This window comes from Ambystoma mexicanum, chromosome 6q (genome assembly GCF_040938575.1).
Source record: "Ambystoma mexicanum isolate Mex_15411 chromosome 6q, UKY_AmexF1_1, whole genome shotgun sequence".
NCBI lineage: Eukaryota > Metazoa > Chordata > Amphibia > Caudata > Ambystomatidae > Ambystoma > Ambystoma mexicanum.
Window position 1 is genome coordinate 1,117,298,741 of NC_090937.1, and position 19,239 is coordinate 1,117,317,979.

General features: G+C 44.0%; 1 protein-coding gene across 1 annotated transcript in view; it reads right to left on the bottom strand.

Moving 5' to 3' along the window:
* Nucleotides 1–19,239, bottom strand: part of LOC138516514 (fibronectin type III domain-containing protein 9-like) — a 111,021-nt gene that overhangs the window by 8,293 nt on the left and 83,489 nt on the right. The gene's annotated exons all lie outside the window — the stretch shown is intronic.

A 19,239-nucleotide genomic window follows, 5' to 3' on the forward strand; every position in this document is an offset into this window, starting at 1 on the left:
AATCCAGAATGCAAAATGCAGGCCAACACCACCCGAAAAGACTATTCATGAATCACTTACCAGTGTTACAACCCATTCGGCTCTTTGCATGAGTTTAAATCATCCTAAGATTGTTCATTGATCGATATCTAAATGTAGAACCTTTTTGATATTGGTAAATTTCACATCGACTTATTTAATTGTGTTTCTACTAAACAGGTTTTTGGTGTAGCTGGACCGAGCTTTTAAGTTCATATTGAAGTATCACGTTGGCATTGGTTGATTTGTTAAGGTTTTTTATCAGCATGAAGAACCCTGCGTATATCAACTCCCTCCCTCTGCCCTTTTACCCTCAGCTTATTGCGACCATCAGGACAAACACCTAGATGACAAGGGTGACAAGGAGAAAGGAAGGCTTGAAGGATACTAGCTTGCCTTACTGGAGTTTAAGACAAGATACAACGCTGCCTACTATGGGCTGGGACTGCTCTCTGATCGATTTCCACATTTACCATGTGACCTCTGCCCCTGATGACATCATAGGAAGGGACATCCAACGAATAATAAATTACATGAGCTAAACATTGATAAAATACAAAAAAACGTTTTAGTCATCAACCACATTTTAATGAAGGAGCTGACTCGATAGGGTATGAGTGAGTTTATGTTAATAATAATTCTGGTGTTTATATCGTTCTAGATGAAAAGACCTTTTTATAAAAATATTTTCACCAAAAAATCGATTTAGAAAGACTGCTCAGTGACCGCATGGAGCGGTCTTTCTGAATCCAACTGACATGCAGATGCAATGCACACGAGTACGCGCAGGGGCTGACAGGCACGCTAGGACCCGGAAGTGGCCACAACGGTGAACGGGTAAGTGTGTTGGGTGTGTGTTTGTGTGTGTGTTGCGTGTTTGTTTATTTTTGGGAAGTGTGGGAGTGATAAGGGAGTGGTTTACAGGGGGGGAATGAAACCACCCCCGATTTTGAACAAATCCTGTCAGGCAGGGTGGGGGAGGGTGCAGTTGAGGGTGGGGTTGGGTGCGAGGCAATGTGTGTCTTCGCTTTTTGTAGGCAGCCCAAAATCAGCCAAAATATATCAGTCTTTTTATTGGGCGACCTACAAAAATAAAAATGATCACATAGAACCGTTTATATAATACAGTTATCACCAGACATTCAGTTTTGCAACAATCAGTGACCAATGTTACATATTATTGTCATTATTATTGACAATTTGGTACTGATATTATTGATCTAGCGAGGTTGATGGGGTGAGTCGATTTATCAAACCCATGCCCACAGAATTTCCCTTTTCCCAAGGAGCGCAGGCTGCTCTTGATCTATCCTATTATTGCTATGATATTGTCATGGTTCCCGAGGGCTGGAGGCTGTGGAATCGTTGGAGGAGCCGGCTCCATTGAATGTGCCTTCACATTTTCAGCTGTGATTTCTATACACGGTCTAGTGTTCTAGCAACATGGCCGCCGCCGGCGGGAAGCTTTTAGCCATTCAGTTCCCGGTGGCCGACGTATTGCAACTCGTCACTCGTCAGGTATTCCTTTCTGCTTTGTTGCTCTGCTCACTAGATAATTTCCCTTTGCGGTGCTCTGTTCCTTTTCTTGCTTGCCCTTTGCTTGCCCCTCTAAGTTTGCTTCGTTTTGTTTCCACTTTCTGTGCCTTTGCTACGGATCTCGCTCTGGCTCTCCATTCTATCCCTGCTGGTATCCCCGCTCTCTCTCTTTGTATTTTCTGTGGGCACCCGGCTTCCAGCTTCCCTCCCGGAGCCGTCAGATTATGTTCTCTTTCTCCGGATCTTTTCTGGCTTTTGTCCTCTCTCTCGTTTGGCTTTCCCTCGCTCTCTGGCTTACTATTCTCTGTGGGCTCCCAGCTTATTTCACCTCTCCCAGGGTCACAGCCTTGCTTCCTTTTCTCCGGACCCATTCCGGTTACGTCTTTCTCTGTTCCACTTTCCACCTCCACACACCGGTTCTACTACAGTGTTTATCCTTGCTTGAGTTCCTTCCTGTGACTACTCCCTTCTCTTAGGGATTGTTTTTGGACTAGAACTATAGTTACCCTCTTCTTATTAGTACCTTAGTGCACAAGCTTCTTTCTAAGGAAGATACCACAGGGGAATTTCTACCGGTTTAATCTATTATCCTCTGGGACCATTCTTCCCTGCAAACCAAAAACTCAAAAAGAGTTTCTCCATCCTGCAACTCTCCTGGGGTTTTTTATGCCAGAAGGCTTTTTCCCCATACACCCGGTTGTTCCGGGAGTGAAGTCCCCGACCTGCCTGATACAGCAGACACAGTGGCTTCTTTCCATAGCAGAAATTATTTACTAAAAAAAAGAGAGATACCAACAAGAAGAAAGAAGAAGGTACCATTGCCAGAGCCAAGTTCATCAGGTGAGGAGGAAGAGGAGGATTTTGAAACCGAGTCATCTGCACCTGAGGATGGTGTATTGGCAAATATGACTGGGTGCAGCCACAAGAACTAGTGTAGATCAAGGACACTGCTTTCATATCCCAACCTATATCCTAGACCAAAATCACCAGCCCAATCCAACCCCAATAGCCCTTTCTTTAAAACGGACAAAAACATTACTCTATTAGCTCTAGCCATACCATAACCCATATTCTAACACTTACCCTGCCAATTAATCTACTCTGACCACTAACCAACCCCCAACATCACTAACCCTCCCACAACCACCCTGAATGTGCCCCTTATGTAAATTCTAACCAAAACCTTTACTCTAACCCTAGCCCCCTATCCATACACTAGCCCCTATCTCATTCACGATTCATTTTTACACTTACGGCCTGCTAGCTACATGACTACAACTCCAAGCCATATAACATTACACACTTTTTTATTTCTCTCAATTAATATTCTTTGTATTCATTGTACATCACATTAGGCAGCATTTTTATTTTAAATCTGTCTTTAACATGTGTTCCTGTCTGGCCTGGTCATTAGTTATTTCTCATGTTACATTGCAAGTCCACCTCAGTGAGATATCTAATCTGCCATTTTATTAAACTGTTGGGCTAATCCTCCCAAGTATACCAGAGGTTGTCTGGGGGTCCGCCTGACTCTCAAGGGCCCAACATGATTCCCCAGAATAAATGGAGGACTCAGCCAACGGCAAGTTAGAACTGCGGTTTATAACAAAAAACCAACAGGAATCATACAAGACAATCAAAATTCTCCAGTACTTCTCGGTATTCCATGGTGTGCGTCTTGGTTTTGTGGACAAAGTACATCATCTATGGGCCCTTCAACAAAAAACCTATCACCACAAATTATTGGGTATCGAGAGTGGTATTCCCTATAGAAGTACCCTGTGGAGGTTATTCTATTGGTCCTTGCATGTCCGGTGGCTGGCCTGTCCAATCCCCTCCCCAAAGAAACTATCTATTTCATTGTTGCAGAGTAGTGGGTTTACCATTCGTTCTTGCTCCTTACCATCCACTCCTGATTTTCTACTCTGTGATTGGCTAAAGCTGATCTCCCCAGACCTGGGACTTGATTTGGTTCTCATCCCTCTGTGCACCTCTTCAAGGTGATGTGAAACATCTATGTGTCTGTATTGTATCTGGTAGTGTACCACCTTTGCCTATGAGAGTGCACTCCACGTTTACAGCACTTGTTTCATTCCTCATCTGGTGTGCTGGGATCGGCTCTTCTTTCCCACCGTGGGTGAATGCCCATTGTCTGGCTCAGCTGCATTACATGCTTGTAGACCACAGAATCAAGCTCTTGAGCTTGCATTTATGAGGATTTTTTCAAATTCTCTGCAGCTGGTCCCATGTCTAAAGTTTTGAATGTGACTGTGGATCTCCAACCTTGGCTGTGAGCCTGCTTTGCTCTCTGTGCAGTCTGAATCAGCTCTTCCCAAACTGCGCTCTGTGGCTTGAGGCCTTCGGTAATTTTCATTGGACTTATAATATGATTTCTACCTGCTCGTGTTATACTACGTAACCTATAAATTAGACACACATGGTCCTACCAGGCTCCATATATGCTCCTGTATAAGGTTATTTTGCCATAAGCACCTGCAAGCTTGCTCTGGATCTCTTGTTGCCTTGTGTTTCTGCAGTGCTGCATTTGGCTAGTAAGAAAAATAATAAAAGCTTTGACAGTATGTATATGTGTCTATCCTCTAGCTATAGAACTGTGTAAGCATGTTCTTCATCTATATAAATGTGTTTCTGTGTAATACGTTGCACGGCTGCAAGTGTGCTTCATGGCTAACACTGCTATGTCGTGCTATCACTAATGACGTCAGCTTCTTGGCTTCTTGGTGCTTAATCAAGACTGTCCGTCAGGGTATTTCCATCCACAATCTCTGTGGTCTCCCCTATACCTGTAAGAATATGGATGGTTTATAGTGATAGCATTGAATACAAAAGCATTGAATGCAAAAGCCTCGAAAAAAATCGAAGAAATGCATTTTTTTTCTTTTTTTTATGGGGGGGATCCCCAAACCACCATTTTCTTACCCCTTAAATCCCATTGTAATAAACAAAACTTTACCTACAAAAAAGTGCATTTTTTAGAGGCTTTTGCATTCAATGCTTTTGCATTTGATGCATTGTATTCGATGGAATCACCGAATACCATATGCACTGGATTGGGTCTGTATGTTTGATTGAGGGGATATCTTTCCATGTACGTGTCAGCAAATGGTGCCCTTGGGATTCGTCTGAAATAAGATGGGTGACTTTGAGCGTTCCCGGCACTACGTCCTGTCATGTTCCTGGGGGTGAGGAGGGTATTCCGTGGACTCTCTCTTCAAAACAGATCAATTCAAGCACGTAACTATCAATTTTTCCTAATCCTTTCCCTACACAAACAAGTGTCTGTAACACCTACATAAAGGAGACTTGCAAACCCTCACCCAATACTAAAATGAGTGAGAATGTATGTGCAACAAGCATGACTTGTTAAAACTCAAATCCAAAACCCAAAAGCGCATCCATATGCCAGAAACGATTTCTTTTATTCTGAATATGTGAAATGCTGAGAGAGATCAATACAAGACCCACAAAATGCATTGCTTCCTAGTGTCTCAAATCTTAACATTACCATCCATGTGCTAAGTGACATTTCAGATCTGTCACACATGTTCAAAGTGTTTATCATCTCTTAAACAGCTTGTGGTTTGAATCTGATTTGCATCTGTAAACATATAGACAGATTCCCAAAGATTTCTACTGGAGCAACTCGAGAGATTCCTGAGAGTAGGTCTGATTCACACCTGCTACCTTCTACCTGATTTATAAAGGCTAAAACTGGAGCAAACCTGGAGCCGTGTCAAGCATTTCTGTGGTAATCACGTGCAATTGAGTTTCACAAATAAGTGCTCAAGGCCATCACAAAGTTGTTCCAGGCATCTGCTCATTTGTCTAAAACTGGAGCAAATCTGGAGATGACTGCAGCATCATTAAGATGTCCATGTGCAATTGTGATTCACAAAGGTTAGTTCCAAGGCATCTTAGAGATGCTAAAGGCATCTCCAGATTGTCTCCCGTTTTAGTACTTGTGAATGGGCTGTAAGGTAGCAGAAGCAAATCTGAGAAGCTCACTGGCATCTCTAACTTGCTCCAGTGCAAATGTTGGTGTTACATGCCCAAGGCCTTTCTCAAGAGCATCTCAGAGATGGTCTGGGCATCTCAGCATGTGCTTGGGTTTTAGGGTTTGAGTCAAGGTACCAGGTGCAAATCTAAGATGCTGAATGGCACCTCCTGTTTTGTTCCATGAACATCTTTGTAAATCAGGTCCCCTATTTTGAGAATCAGGCCATTGTAGCTTTTTAGGGTGCTATACCTACTTAGCTTTTCAGAAGTGTGATATAAAAACAAAACTGTCTTAAAATGATGATGTCTATAATTACTGTTAAGAAGAACCTTTTCTGTCAAACCATAGTTAGTGATTAGCGATAGAATCTATGCATTCTTCTTGAAATACTTTACCCCACAACATTTATGATCTTATCCTCCAGAATAACACAATTTAATAGGAATCGATGTTAACATTTGGATCTGTTTCATTTGCAAATTTGACAAAACGCATGTCCAGTATACTCTGATCAGTTGTAAAATGTATCTTTTGAGATGTCAAAAAGCATAAGACCTGGTGGAACTTCAATAAACCAGTTCTGGCACTATGGCAACAATCAATCAATTGGTCAAAGCCTTCTCTGGCTAGAGATGGCCTATCACTTCCAGACTGATCCCTGTTCAGCCTCTAAGCCCAGAAATACACACACCATAGGAAGTCCCTGTTTGTTGGTTGGTGTACTTTGATAGTGCAATTTGGGAATATCCAAGGAGCGAGCTGCTGCCTCCCAAAAAGCATATATGTCTTCAGAGAGGCTCAATTTATTATTTTCTTTTACAACTATTTGCCGCATGACCATCGCCCCAACTCCCACAACACCTAGATGGTGTGTAGCTTAGCTGTAGACATGAATGCTTGTTTATCACTCTTGTTACACAAGCTTTCATTCTATCCATAGTGGCTAACCAATATACAAAGAAAGGCCCAGAAGTGACACACCTCCTGCACTCTCCATTATTTAAAACTTTGGGCCCTAACACCATATTGTCTCACTGGATGTATCATTGTTGAAGGAAGTCTCGGATGTATTGATCATTGGTATGAATTTTCTCAACAAATGCGAATGAGCCCTGATGAATCATTTAAAAAAACAAAGCATGCGTTGACTTGTTCGTTTTCAACAATAGAGGAATATTTATCGCATAAAGTTATTGAGTTTCATGGAATTTCTGTACAGATACTTGGTCCATGCTGACTCTAAATCCCAGAGAGTCAACATAAGTCTGTGTTACAAATCACTGGCAGTGTGAGCTTTATGCGTACAACTGCCACACATTCTCCACTACATGGCATAAGGCCTGGGCACCCCTGCTGCAGGAACCTGTTCTTTCTCCATTTTGTGTCTTGACCCTGGTGGCTCTGGTGTTGATGTAGGTTTTGTTATGCATCACCATCTCTCTTTATAACACAATGTCATATTGCGTGCCCTCCCTTGGTCCCTATGGGACAGATGGTGACGTTGTTCCTGACGATTGCCAACCAGGAACTAGAGCCTAACTCTGCTTCGATTCTGCCAACCACAACATGGACGCGACACCATGTACCTTGCATTACGCTCCCAAAGGAGGACCTTAATGTCAAAAGCGATGGCCTTTCCCTGGCCACCTAAGAAGAGGATCCAAGGGGAGTAGGTGTGAGGGTACTGTTAAGTATCTCATAGTATGTACTGTGAGCCACATCTCGTCTATTAAGATCTTGCCCCCTGGCCCCTACGAGGAAGAAAAACATTGACTCCTTATCCTAAAAGGGGCTCTGGATCGGGAATAACCTAGTTCCTTACAACAAGACAATAGTGTCATACAGCCTGTTATGACGGAAACTTTGTTGTGTTGGTATTGACGGTGGTGTTGCATATCAAGTTAATTCAGTCAAGTGCCTGCATTAGTAGATCCAGGGGCGGCAGGCATTTTCATGGACTCCTCTTGGGCTGCTGCAATGGCAATCCCTCTATGAAAATAAGAAACATCCAGTCCCGGTTGAGGGAGTTGATGAACGGCTCCTGGAAAGTGGACCCATTACAACGTACACTTCTCCTCTACAGATGCACATACATCAACATGTTGAAAATATTGAGTTTGACATCATTCAAGCAGCTCATTTTCTGATCATATTGGGAATTCCTTGGCTCACCCTCCATAATCCATACATTAATTGGAGGGCTCATACCTTTTTTTGGGTTCTGCATATTGTATGTCATGTGTATTTAAGACAGAATACCTATATCTGTGCTCGCTAGACCACCTATAAACTTCAAAGCATCTTATCCGTCTATATCATGTACACTCCCACAGAAATACTCTCAGTATAAATCTGTGTTTGATAAGGGATCTGTGTAGACTCTGCCTGCACATCGGCCGAAGATTCTGCCATTACTCTCCATCCCAATGCTAAAGTTCCATTTAATCGTATGCTCCGCTTGCCACCAGCGGAAAAGGATGTCCTGAAGGCTTAGCTCAACGAATATGTGGCCAATGGGCTTATCAGAGAATCTGTATCCTCAGCTGGAGCGTGTCTTTTTTTTATTCCCAACAAGGAGACAACAGAATTGAGACTGTGTCTGGATTATCACAGTTTAAACTCTGTCCCCATCAAAGACAAGTATCCATTGCCTTTGGCTCCAGATATTCTGGACGCCATACAAAATACATGCCTATTTACAAAAGGAAACCTTTGAGGCACATATCAGCAGATCTGTATTCAGGAAAGTGGCAAATGGAATAAGGCTTTTGGAATGCCCTTTGGTCATTATGAATACTGCGTTATGCTGTTTAGCTTGGCCAATGTCCCAGCAGTGTTTCAAAGGTTCATGGACCATATTTCTATTATAACTAATATGGTTACCTGGAGGACATTCTGATTTTTTCCAAACATACTATAGATCATACACTGCATGTGAGAGAAGTTAATTCTATCCTTTTCACAGACGGTATTACCATTGACTCTTGAAAAAAGAATACACCCTTTTTTGTGAGACCAACAAGCCTTCCAACATCTAAAACGTAGTTTTACTATGGCACCTGTGTTGATTCAGCCTGATGCACATAAAAGCTTCATATTGGATAAGACAGACAGGGCCGTGGGGGCTGTCTTGAAACAGCTGGGAGATGATCAAGAGGAACATCTTTTGGCTTACTACTCCAGGACCTTGCAGTTGTCTAAAATTCATTACTCAGTCCTAGAAAAATAACCTTTGCCCATGAAATTGGCCTGTCAAGAATGGAGGCATTACTTGTTAGGGGCAGAGCAAGAGACCGAAATACGAACTGACCATCAGAATCTTCTCATGCTTCAGTCCTTCGACTGTGGAAACAGCCGACAGGTCTGATGGGCCTATTTTTTCTAACAGTTCAGGTTTCACCTGACCTATATTCCAGGATCTTAGAATGTAGTAGCATACTCACTATTATGTATAAATGGTGATTCTGTCAAAGAGGTACAGACTCCCAAAAAAGATGTTTCCAAACGTTAAATCCATATTGAATGTGAATACCTTTTAGCAAGAGACCAGAGAAGCATCCAAAAAGACTAGTCTCAAGCCTTTTCAGATGACTCTTACCAACAAGGATGGACTGTTGTTTAGAAACACAGCTCTCTTCATTCCTGCCGAGTCTTTAAAACAAAAGGTCCTGCATGACTCTAAAATAGGTAGTCACAGAGGTATAGAATCTACCCATCATCTGGTACAAAGACCTTTCTGGTGCCTTAGAATGTGGAAAGACATAACTTCTTATTGCCAAACGTGTGACAAATGTGCTAAAGCCAAAACACATAGTGCTAAAACAGCAGGGAAGTTCATACAACCTACACTTCCAACTCGACCATGGCAGACGATAGCCACTGATTTTCTCGTGGACTTTACCAGTTCTGAAGGATGTACCATTATAATGGTCACAGTGGATGCCTTTTCTAAGATGGCACCTTTCATACCCTGTTCCATGTTACCTACGGCCTACGAATCGAGTTCTATCTTTTTCAAAAACATCTTTATACTACATGGACTCCCAACAGCCATCCTTTCTGACCATGATTCACAATACACCTCCAGATTCTGAACCGCACTTTATTCAGATTTAGGAATCAGTAGATGTATGTCATCTGGATATCATCCTGAGTCCAATGGATTAACAGAACACAACACTCTAACAATATTTAAGATGCTCTGTTTTAGCTGCTCAAGACGACTGGGTCTCCTTACTTCCATCTGCAGAGTTCTCCTACAACAATTCCTTGCATTCTTCAAGTGAAATTACACCATTTTTTACTACCATCCCACTTGGTGACCTTCTTTGCCCTTGCATAGTACTATGGTACCAACTGTGGAAGACCTTCTGCAATAATTACATGGAATCCAGCCACAGACCCTTGGTTCTCTCCAAGCATCTAGAGCAGAAACCAAAAGTATGCAGACTTGCATAGGAATCCAGTTACCACCTATCAAAAATGTGATGAAGTATGGCTGTCTACACAATATCTGCCATCCCGTCTCAAGAAAAGGAAGTTCTCACCTTTCAAGATTGACAAAATCGTCAATCCCGTGGCTTTTCGTTTGAAAATCCTTCACTCATGGAAGAATATACATCCTGTATTTCATTCGTCCTTACTGAAATCATATAAGAGTCCTTCCAGTTTACACAAGGCCAAGGCAACACCACCTCCTGTAATGATTCACCAGGACCCCGAATATGAAGTTGCCCAAATATGTGATTCCCGCTCTTACAGAGGTACCTTATAATATTTCATTGACTGGAAAGGTTATTGACCAGCAGATCATACCTGGGAACCTGCAAGATTTGTTCATTCCCCTGTTTTGATTTGAAGGTTTGACAAGCTGCATCCTTGGCAACCCAGTGGAACCAGGTTTGCAAGGGGGCAGGATGATTGTGTGCCCACCCATGGTCAATATGGGACAAATGGATACGTTGTTCGATTGCCGACCAGGAAACAGAGCCCAGCTCTCCTCTTATTCAGCCCACCACAACATGGCTGTGACAGCACATATCTTGTGTTACGCCCCCGAAGCAGGGCCTTACTGTCTGCTGTAAGAGTGCAGAAGTACGGGTCTGACACAGAGGTGGCATATTGGCTGGCATAGACTTTTATTTAGAACAGTAAAAAGAAAAGCCTATCTTGCCCAATTTATTATGTGGGGTAGCCTTACCTCAATAAAAATACTAAGCACCCAGACAGGATGTACGTAAAGTAAAATGTCCACCATCCTGTGTCTAAACCTATTTCCATTCTTTACACTTTTAAACTAACTGAAGAAAACTAGGCGTTTCATTAACCCAGAAGGAGGGCCCTCTCATTCTGGATATAGACTCTAAGGTTCAGTTCTTCAGTGAAAGGATACTTAATTTCAATGACCACTTCTTGCAGGTTCAACACAACTTAAAGAAAACCCAGTTGCCCAATCCTTTGGAGGGAACCTCTTCCTTGGTCCTTGATTTAACTCATAAACAAAACACAGTGCCCTCAATCTTCTCAAGGAATCCTCTTCCTCTGTCTGTGAAACAGAAATGTAGTTGTCCAGTCTTTTATGAAGCCTGGTTGACTAGACCTGCCAGACCTGACTGTAGATTTTACCAAAATGACTTAATACTGTAATCACCAATGGGGTATGAAGTCTGATTCACTATCCTGCCAGATTTGATTACACAATTTTGAGTTCCAAAACGTTTGCTCTGTTGTTTGTTTCTTTGAATCCTTTTATACTTTCTCAGCGTCTCCCAGTCTTCTTCTGGGCTACAGCCCACTGGTTATAGGTATCTTCGTACTGATGTAGGTCTTTGATTCTTATATACTTCACTGATGGGCTTTGCCCAATTCCATATGATGTATACTGGCAGGGCTTCCCCTCTTTCATATGGGACCCAGACCCTGTTCTTCTGATTTTGTGGGATCCCTGTCCCTGCTTCACCTATTGTCCCCTTGGACTGACCTGGTATACTCTCCTGCCAAGTACTGTCCCACATAGGTTTATTCCCAAAGTTTGTACCAGCTTGTATAAGTCCTCTGCTACCCCTTTTGCTCTTTTGGATGTATTTCTCTGAATTTACATAGGGTGTATCAAATTGTATAATTGCTTGGTTATCCCGTTTGCTCTTCGGGATGTATTTACGTGATTTACAAAGTTCGTAGCAAATTGTATACTTCCTGTTATCCCCTTTTGCTCTTTGGGGTGCATTTACTTGCCTCTCCAACTCAATCCACTTCCTCAGTGCCCAAGGAACCGGTCTGGCCCTTTCCCTTCCTTTGGGAAGTCTCTGTGTGGTCTCTGCTCTCTTATGGAGGTGTAGTGGAGCTTCTGTGTTGCTGCCATGCTTGGTGTTCTGTCTCTCATAGCTCCTCAGCTCCAGACTCTCTCTCACATCTCTGGCTGTTCGCATTCTCGATCTCGGTCTGCTTTTGCTGGTTGGGATTCTCTTCTCTCTGCCACCGGCCAGGTCCGTGTTGCGTGGACCTCTTGGAGAGTCACGTCTTTCTGTGTCCCGGTTCTCACTCTTCCCTGTCCCAGAATGGTTAATGAAATCTTTTACTCTTCTATAACACATAGAGGTAAGGACCAGAGGGGACTGAGTGGGGTACAAGGAGAGTGGGGACACCAATGGAGTAGGGGAATACTGCATTCTCCCAGGGCCATCATCACTGGTCCCATGAAGAGTTTCCCTCCCCATGAGATCCACGCGCTGACGGCCACACCCGGGGGGTCTATCAGGTAGCAGCCTCACCTCCCTGGCCCACATGGAAGCAGTAACAATACCCTAGGATTTGTCACACTGCCAGCACAAAAGCATTTACACATGACTAATCTGCGCATTTCAACTTTCTTGTTGCTCCTGCGCTTCTTGTGTTGTTTTCTTCCTTGATGCTTTGTTATATTTCTCTCTGGAGTTATCTTGATGCTCTATACAGCTTTCTTAGTAGCATTCCTCACCCTGCCTCGCAAGTACTGATCAGCTGATCCGCTGCCGGCTTCACTGCTTGCTTCTGTATTCCTTGGATGTACTTCCCCACCACGCTGGATTCTGCGAAGTTTTTGCCCTGTTCGTGAGGGTTTTTCCTTGGACCCCGCCTTGCTGGTAGCCTGGGATCTTTGTTCTGTGGACTCCCCTTGTTGCTAGGGAGGACAGGCCCTATCTCCACAGTACTAGGATCACAATCAAACCACAGGTGAGCTCAAGACCTGATAAATGAATATTCATGCCAGACTAAATAACACTGCTGAACAATTGACCGAAATTGGAGGTAGAATACCCCAAAGTAACTATTTGTTATTTTACTTGGCACTTAGGCTCCTCTCAGTTATTTCAGAATTCTTTTCATGATTGTGTGGCGGGGGATGTCGGGGAGTGAGTGATAACGATAACAGTCTTGTCCATACACATGGGGAATAGGTGTGTTTTGTGTGGCGGGGGATGTCGGGGAGTGAGTGATAACGATAACAGTCTTGTCCATACACATGGGGAATAGGTGAGTTTTGAGAACCTTCTCATACCCTTCAAGGTCGAGTCCAGGTTAAGAGATTTCCCGTCCAAAGGATTTCCATTGGGTAGAGCCCTGTAGGTGAACGCCTCTAACCAGTTCATGCTTGTGCACCCTAGAGAAGAGAGAATATTTGGGAAGTCCATTTATTCTTGCTCTGAAGCAGGATCATCCTACATTATTACTTAGACAATGTCACTAACTACCAGTTGAGACTAGTATTAAATTCACACGTTTGACGTTCCTACATTAAGATTTAGGCCACAAACAGCCGCCCTCTGACAAAGTGAATTTCGCTGTGCAGGAGGACAAGCATGAGTAGGGGCTAAAACTCCTCCTCAGCCCTCATACTTCTACCGAACAAGAACAAGCCCAAACATAAAGGTAAAGGAGGCACAGTTATAGCCAATGGAAGGCTATACTCTCAGGAGGGTGTAAATATGATCAAGAAGCAACCCAAACAGCAACGTTCAACAGTCCAAAATTAAATGAATGCGAATCAAGGTTCTATACAAATATATATATATATATATATATACACATAAATTCATACAGTAATTAAACACATCATCGGCAAAAAAACAAAATCGAAAAACACTACATAAATCCCACCCCTGTGGAAAGAACAGAGCATATGCAAGGCGGGAAGATGCAGCACTCTGGTTAATGAAGCGCAGGGAGGCAATAAATAACCACAATTATTTAAAAAAAAAGATATGTTCTGGTGTGAAAAGTGGTTAATGATGACATAGCTAGTCTCTAGGGCCTAAAGATGGACATAAGGGCAGTTACTAGTCAATTGTACTTTTCGTGGTCTTGGAGGTTCGCCTACAGCAAGCAAGGCATATAGGTGTTACTCGTGCGGTTCATATTGGCTGGAATGCGGCAGTCATATTGTTCCAGACAAGAGCGGTGTAGAGCAGGGTTCGAACTCAAATTTGTTGCAGTTCGAAGTGATGCTTAAAGAAGGGCAGATCAACAGGGTCACGACAGTCGGTTTGACAGTCTGTTGAACAGCAAATAAACTGGTGACTGGATGTGCTCTTCTAGGCAGTCTGCGCGATGAGCACTCAAGGAACTTTTAATCGTAAATTCTACCAGAGTCAGTTGGCCAACAAAGATGCTGGTGACTGCATCACAGTTTAAATTGGGTGGTTTGCTTTGGCATTCGATGGTCACTGTTTGGCGAGTCCACCAGAGTCAGTTTGGCAGATGTAGATTGGCAGCGACGATGCTGGTGATTTGAATGTGGCAGAGGCAAGGAAGGGCTTCAAGTTCAAGCGAAAGCAACAATGCACTCAGCTGGCACAGTGCAGCAGCGTACTGGTTCAAGTGTGCAAGATAGCAGCTCGTAGATCGGTCAAGTGCCAAAGGCAGTTACGGAGGGTCCCGTTGGTTTGAACAAGGTCAAACAGGCTTGGATCATGGCTTGCAGCAGTTCAACAGCCAAAATACATACATCCCTGCTGTCTTTGCTCTCAGGTAGTGCGAGTCCTACTTTGGGGCCTCAGAGGCAAGTGTAATCCTTGTTCTTGGTTTCCCAATGCAAGGGAGGCTGGTGCACACACTCGGGGGCCCTTCACCATGATGAAGCCCTGGGCAGTAGTGTGATTGGCAGAGATACAAGTTCCAGCAGCAGACTGTCTGACCACAATACACATAACCCTTCCAAAGCTGAGCTGAGCTCACAGGGCTCACACATGTGTGAAATGAATTTTGATGTTGCTTTAATAAATATGAGAAATACTAGCTGCCATACCTCAAGCTAAGGTATTGCTAATATGTAAAGTTAACGAATGCCACCATGTTTTTTTTTTCAAACTAATACATTTATTTATTGGACTTCATAAAGCGCACAATGGTCCAGGGGTATCGCAGCGCTGTTACAGTGAGCTTGCTTGGTTACCGTTACATGGTATATGAGAAGAAAAACATATGGCATTTAGGTAGATACAGTGGAGCATTTCAGACAGACATTTAACGAACATGATTTAGGCAAGTCCTGGGGTTACAGTAGGACCACCAGATATTTGTCAGCATGGCTAATTAAGGAGCTTGGTTTTGAGTGCTTTCCTGAAGGCTGTGAGCGATGTCTGATTCCTGAGCGAGGTGGGTAGATCGTTGCAGCTTTTAGGTGCTAGGAATGGAAAGCTCGCCCCCTCCCCCCCCGGCATTGGCTCTTTTAACAGTCGGGACAAGGATCTGGTTGGAGTGTTGGGCTCTCTTAGATCTGGTGGAGGGGGCTCAGTGAATTCTTTCAGCCAGGTAAGGAGGGGCTAAGAAGGAGAGGTACCTATGAGTGATGGTCAAGGTTTTGAAGATTATGTGATCTCTGACTGGAAGCCACTGGGCTTTGCGTCTGGCCTGTGAAATGTGTTCCCTTTTTAAGATACTTAATGCCGCTATAAGTGCATTGTTTTTTTTTTTTTATTATTATTTTTTTTAAACAATTTTTATTTTTAAAAGCACACCAAACATTATAACTTTTAGGACGTTCATAATCATTGTCAAACCCGCACTTTATACATTTCCCGTCCTCCCCTCTCCCTCCCCGCAAACTTGAGCCGTTCCATCAGTGTCATCTTCATGAGTATTTTTGGGAATCTCGGTACTTGTATACTCATCTGAGTCTTCCGATGCATATTTAGCCTGGTGGGGGGCTGCCATTGAGGTCACTAGCTGCCTCCAGGCCATCAGGGGCCCACTTCTGCTTCTTCCCCCCTGGTGGCAGCTTCAAACCAAACCGCAGTTTCTGCTTCTGCCCATCTCAGGAGGTCTGCCCACCATGTCTCCACTCTAGGCCTGGGGCCGCCTTCCAACACAGTGCAATCCTGCGCTTGGCCAGGCTGTAGGCCAGATCTTTCATTTTGTTGATATGCTTTAGGTTACGTGGCCTGGGGAAATTCCCGAGCATGCATGCCCCTGCTGACCCCACGTCCAACACTACCCCCCTTCCGGCCATTTTCGTCTTTATTTCCTCCCAGAATCTATGCACCTCTGGGCAAGCCCAGAACATGTGCAGCATCTCTGCCTTCTCCTCACTGCACCTGGGGCATTTCTGTATGGCTGAGCCTCCGAACCTGGCTATTCTACCAGGGGTCAAATAGGCCCTGTGGGTGACATACAGCTGGATCTGCTGGAGTCTCACGTTCCTGGACACCTTTTTATGGTACCTTTGAGCCCTATCCCATTGTCTGTCTGTCATGGGTTCCCCTATCTCCTCTTCCCAATCGTGCCTCACCTGGAGCGGCTCCCTCTCTGCCTTCGCTCTCAAGAGCTCATATAACCTAGATATTTCATGCCCACCCTCTGAGACATCATAAGTAACTCTCGCAGTTATGTGGTTTTGGAACATGGCTGCATATCATACATTTAGCCCGAGTGCTGCAATTACTTGGCGGTCACATCAGCTATCAGAGGCCGCCTGTGTCCACTGAACCTGCTCTGTGCCACTGTAGAGAAGATTCTGCAGATCAGGATGCTGATGTAGCAGGGCACAGGCACACACTATGCTTTTGGCACAACATTGTCAGAAAGGGGTGTCTGGTTAGCAGACGACCCTTTCAGAGAGAAAATGACCTGCATAATTCTATTATTGTTAAACACTTTGCACGCTCACCTTGAGAACATGCTGCTATCAGGCTATAGATACCTCTACTCTGCATGGGCTCTTAAGCTGATATCCCAAAATGTTATTTGACATTGTTTTAGGGTAAAATAATGGGACCCTTGGCATGCAGCACACTCTAACTGGATGGAGTTAAAATCCGAAAATAACATCTTGAAATAGAGAAAAAAGCTACACACCTGTTTTTAGCTGCTCTAGTAATAGCCTGCTCTCTGGTGCTACCACTCAAATGTTCTGTTCTCGCAGCACTTGTACACTCATGGGTTTTAACATGCATATATATGTACAATATTCCATAAAAGACATGGAAAACACACATCACCCTGGATAGACATGGACTAAGTGTAACAGCCCCTGACATTGCCCACCATCTTTTGACAATTCACCTTTATGACACAAGCGCATATTTCAGGCAAACCAGGGTAACTTGTGACCCTCCCACCAGACATCAGAGTCATTCAAGGAGAGGATCTCAGTAGAGCAGCGTCGCCCCATGCCAGATATGACATCCCTTACACTGATTGCACAGCTGACCATTCAGCACAGAGTCCTGTAGAAGGGAGACATCATTACAGACATGGGCAAATTACTAGTGGTAATTCTGCCATATTTGATTACCGCTACCACCATGATGTCATCTTGGAACTGGAGGTAAATCCTCCTGATTCAGAGGGGGTGTTATTCCCTTCTCCCATCTCATAGGATTGCTTTAGGGTTTGAAGTCATTGCATTACTACCAGTGGGAATTCCTATAGTTTTTAAAGGTAAAGTGGAGCAAACCTCTTCAGCCAAGACCTGGAGGTATTTTCTCCACTTTACCTCCCAATGGGCATATGGCAGTGCAGTAAATGTGGCAGTAATTCCATTACCTCCACTTTTGTTGCCACACCGCCATACTCAGAATAATTCCCTAAATGATTATTTCCTTCAATCATCGCCCAGTTTGGCTGTTTCATTGGTGGTCTACCAGCACACTACTGCTATGGTGTCAACCATTGTTAGGGTGGTGCTTCTCCTTGCTAGGCCTTCAATCAAGAATGCAGTTCCTTGCGGGTGCTGTGTGAGTTTCCAGTAGAGACACTGGTAACGTTGATCTGTCTTTGCCAGAGAAAGTGACTGCTGCAAGATGCTGCTATACGCCTTTAAGGAACTCCATAATTACTTAATCCCGCTGCAGAGCACCTGCGCGGAGATTCCGGTGCTGAGTCCCGTTACTCCTGAAAATGAGGTTGAGGTGACTGGTCACCGTTTATCTGTCTTTGCCACAGAAAGTGAATGCTGCAACACGCTGCGATATGCCTTTAAGGAACTCTATAATTACCTAATCCAGGCACGCAGTGCCTTCGCGGCGAGTCCGGTGCTGAGTCGGCTGCTGGAGGTAACTGAGGGAGGCAGAGAACAGAGGCGGGGGGACGAACCGGGTAAACATGAAGAGAAGACTCCCAAGCCGGAAAGAAGGAAGGGACCAAGAGGGACAGCTGAAGAGTTTACGAAGTGCTCGCCCATACCGGGTGGAGCCTTTGGAGTCCTCCCCCAGCCCGGTAGACTCTGGAGCCCCAGGAGAGTCACCGTCATGTAACGGATGTGTGGGTAAGCAGCATGACATGGCTGACGACTTGTTAGAGCTTGACTGTCCCCCAGACCCACAGTGTCAACCTCAACCTCCCCCTATGGCACTTGTGGATAAAATAACCTCTGCAATGATGGAAGTGTGGCTGGAAGTTATGTTATGTGAAAACATGGAGAGGAAAGTATGGAGGAAAGTATGGAGGGCTGGGGTTGTGTTGACAGCGCTGTGACTGACTTTGGAGGCTGTAATGGCCCTGAGGCACCCTCACACACAGCTCCTGTGACCCTAGAGCACATCAGTGAATTTACTGAGCTGATGCTTGCTGAGCTACCGCTGGACAGAGTGACTTTATCCAAATGGTTAAGTGGGGGGTATACTCTGCTGTCGGAGGTTGGTAAGTTATATAACCGCCTTGCTCTCAGTCTTGAAAATATTCAAAAAAGGGCTTACCGTAGCACTGTCAAACAATCTGTCTATGATGCTGCTATTGCGGCCAGGAAAAGGGAGTACAGGGCGGACCTGAGATTTATAATAAAGTGAGTCTTCCTTCCAGTACAAAAACATCAAGCCATAAGGTTGATCAAAACCAAATACAGAAATTGGATCTGGGAGCATAACATTTCAACAAATTATGTTAATTGGCAGATTCTGTTCGGGGAACACTCAGAAATCGTGATAGCTCCATGTTCTGGCATATGATTAATTTACACACTAAGGCCAAAGAATATTGTGAAATTAACTGTATAGTGGAAAAGACTTGAAATGTACAGCAGCTTTATTTTAAGTATTATGTGTCTTTACCATTTGAATCGCCTAATGATACTACAGTTGATGCCACGTAATATGGGGATTGGTATACCTTCTCTGAAGATATTTTAAACAATATACTACAAATTAAATCTTCATGGGTACCTGACCCTGAGGGGCTCCCTAATGTGATCTTTA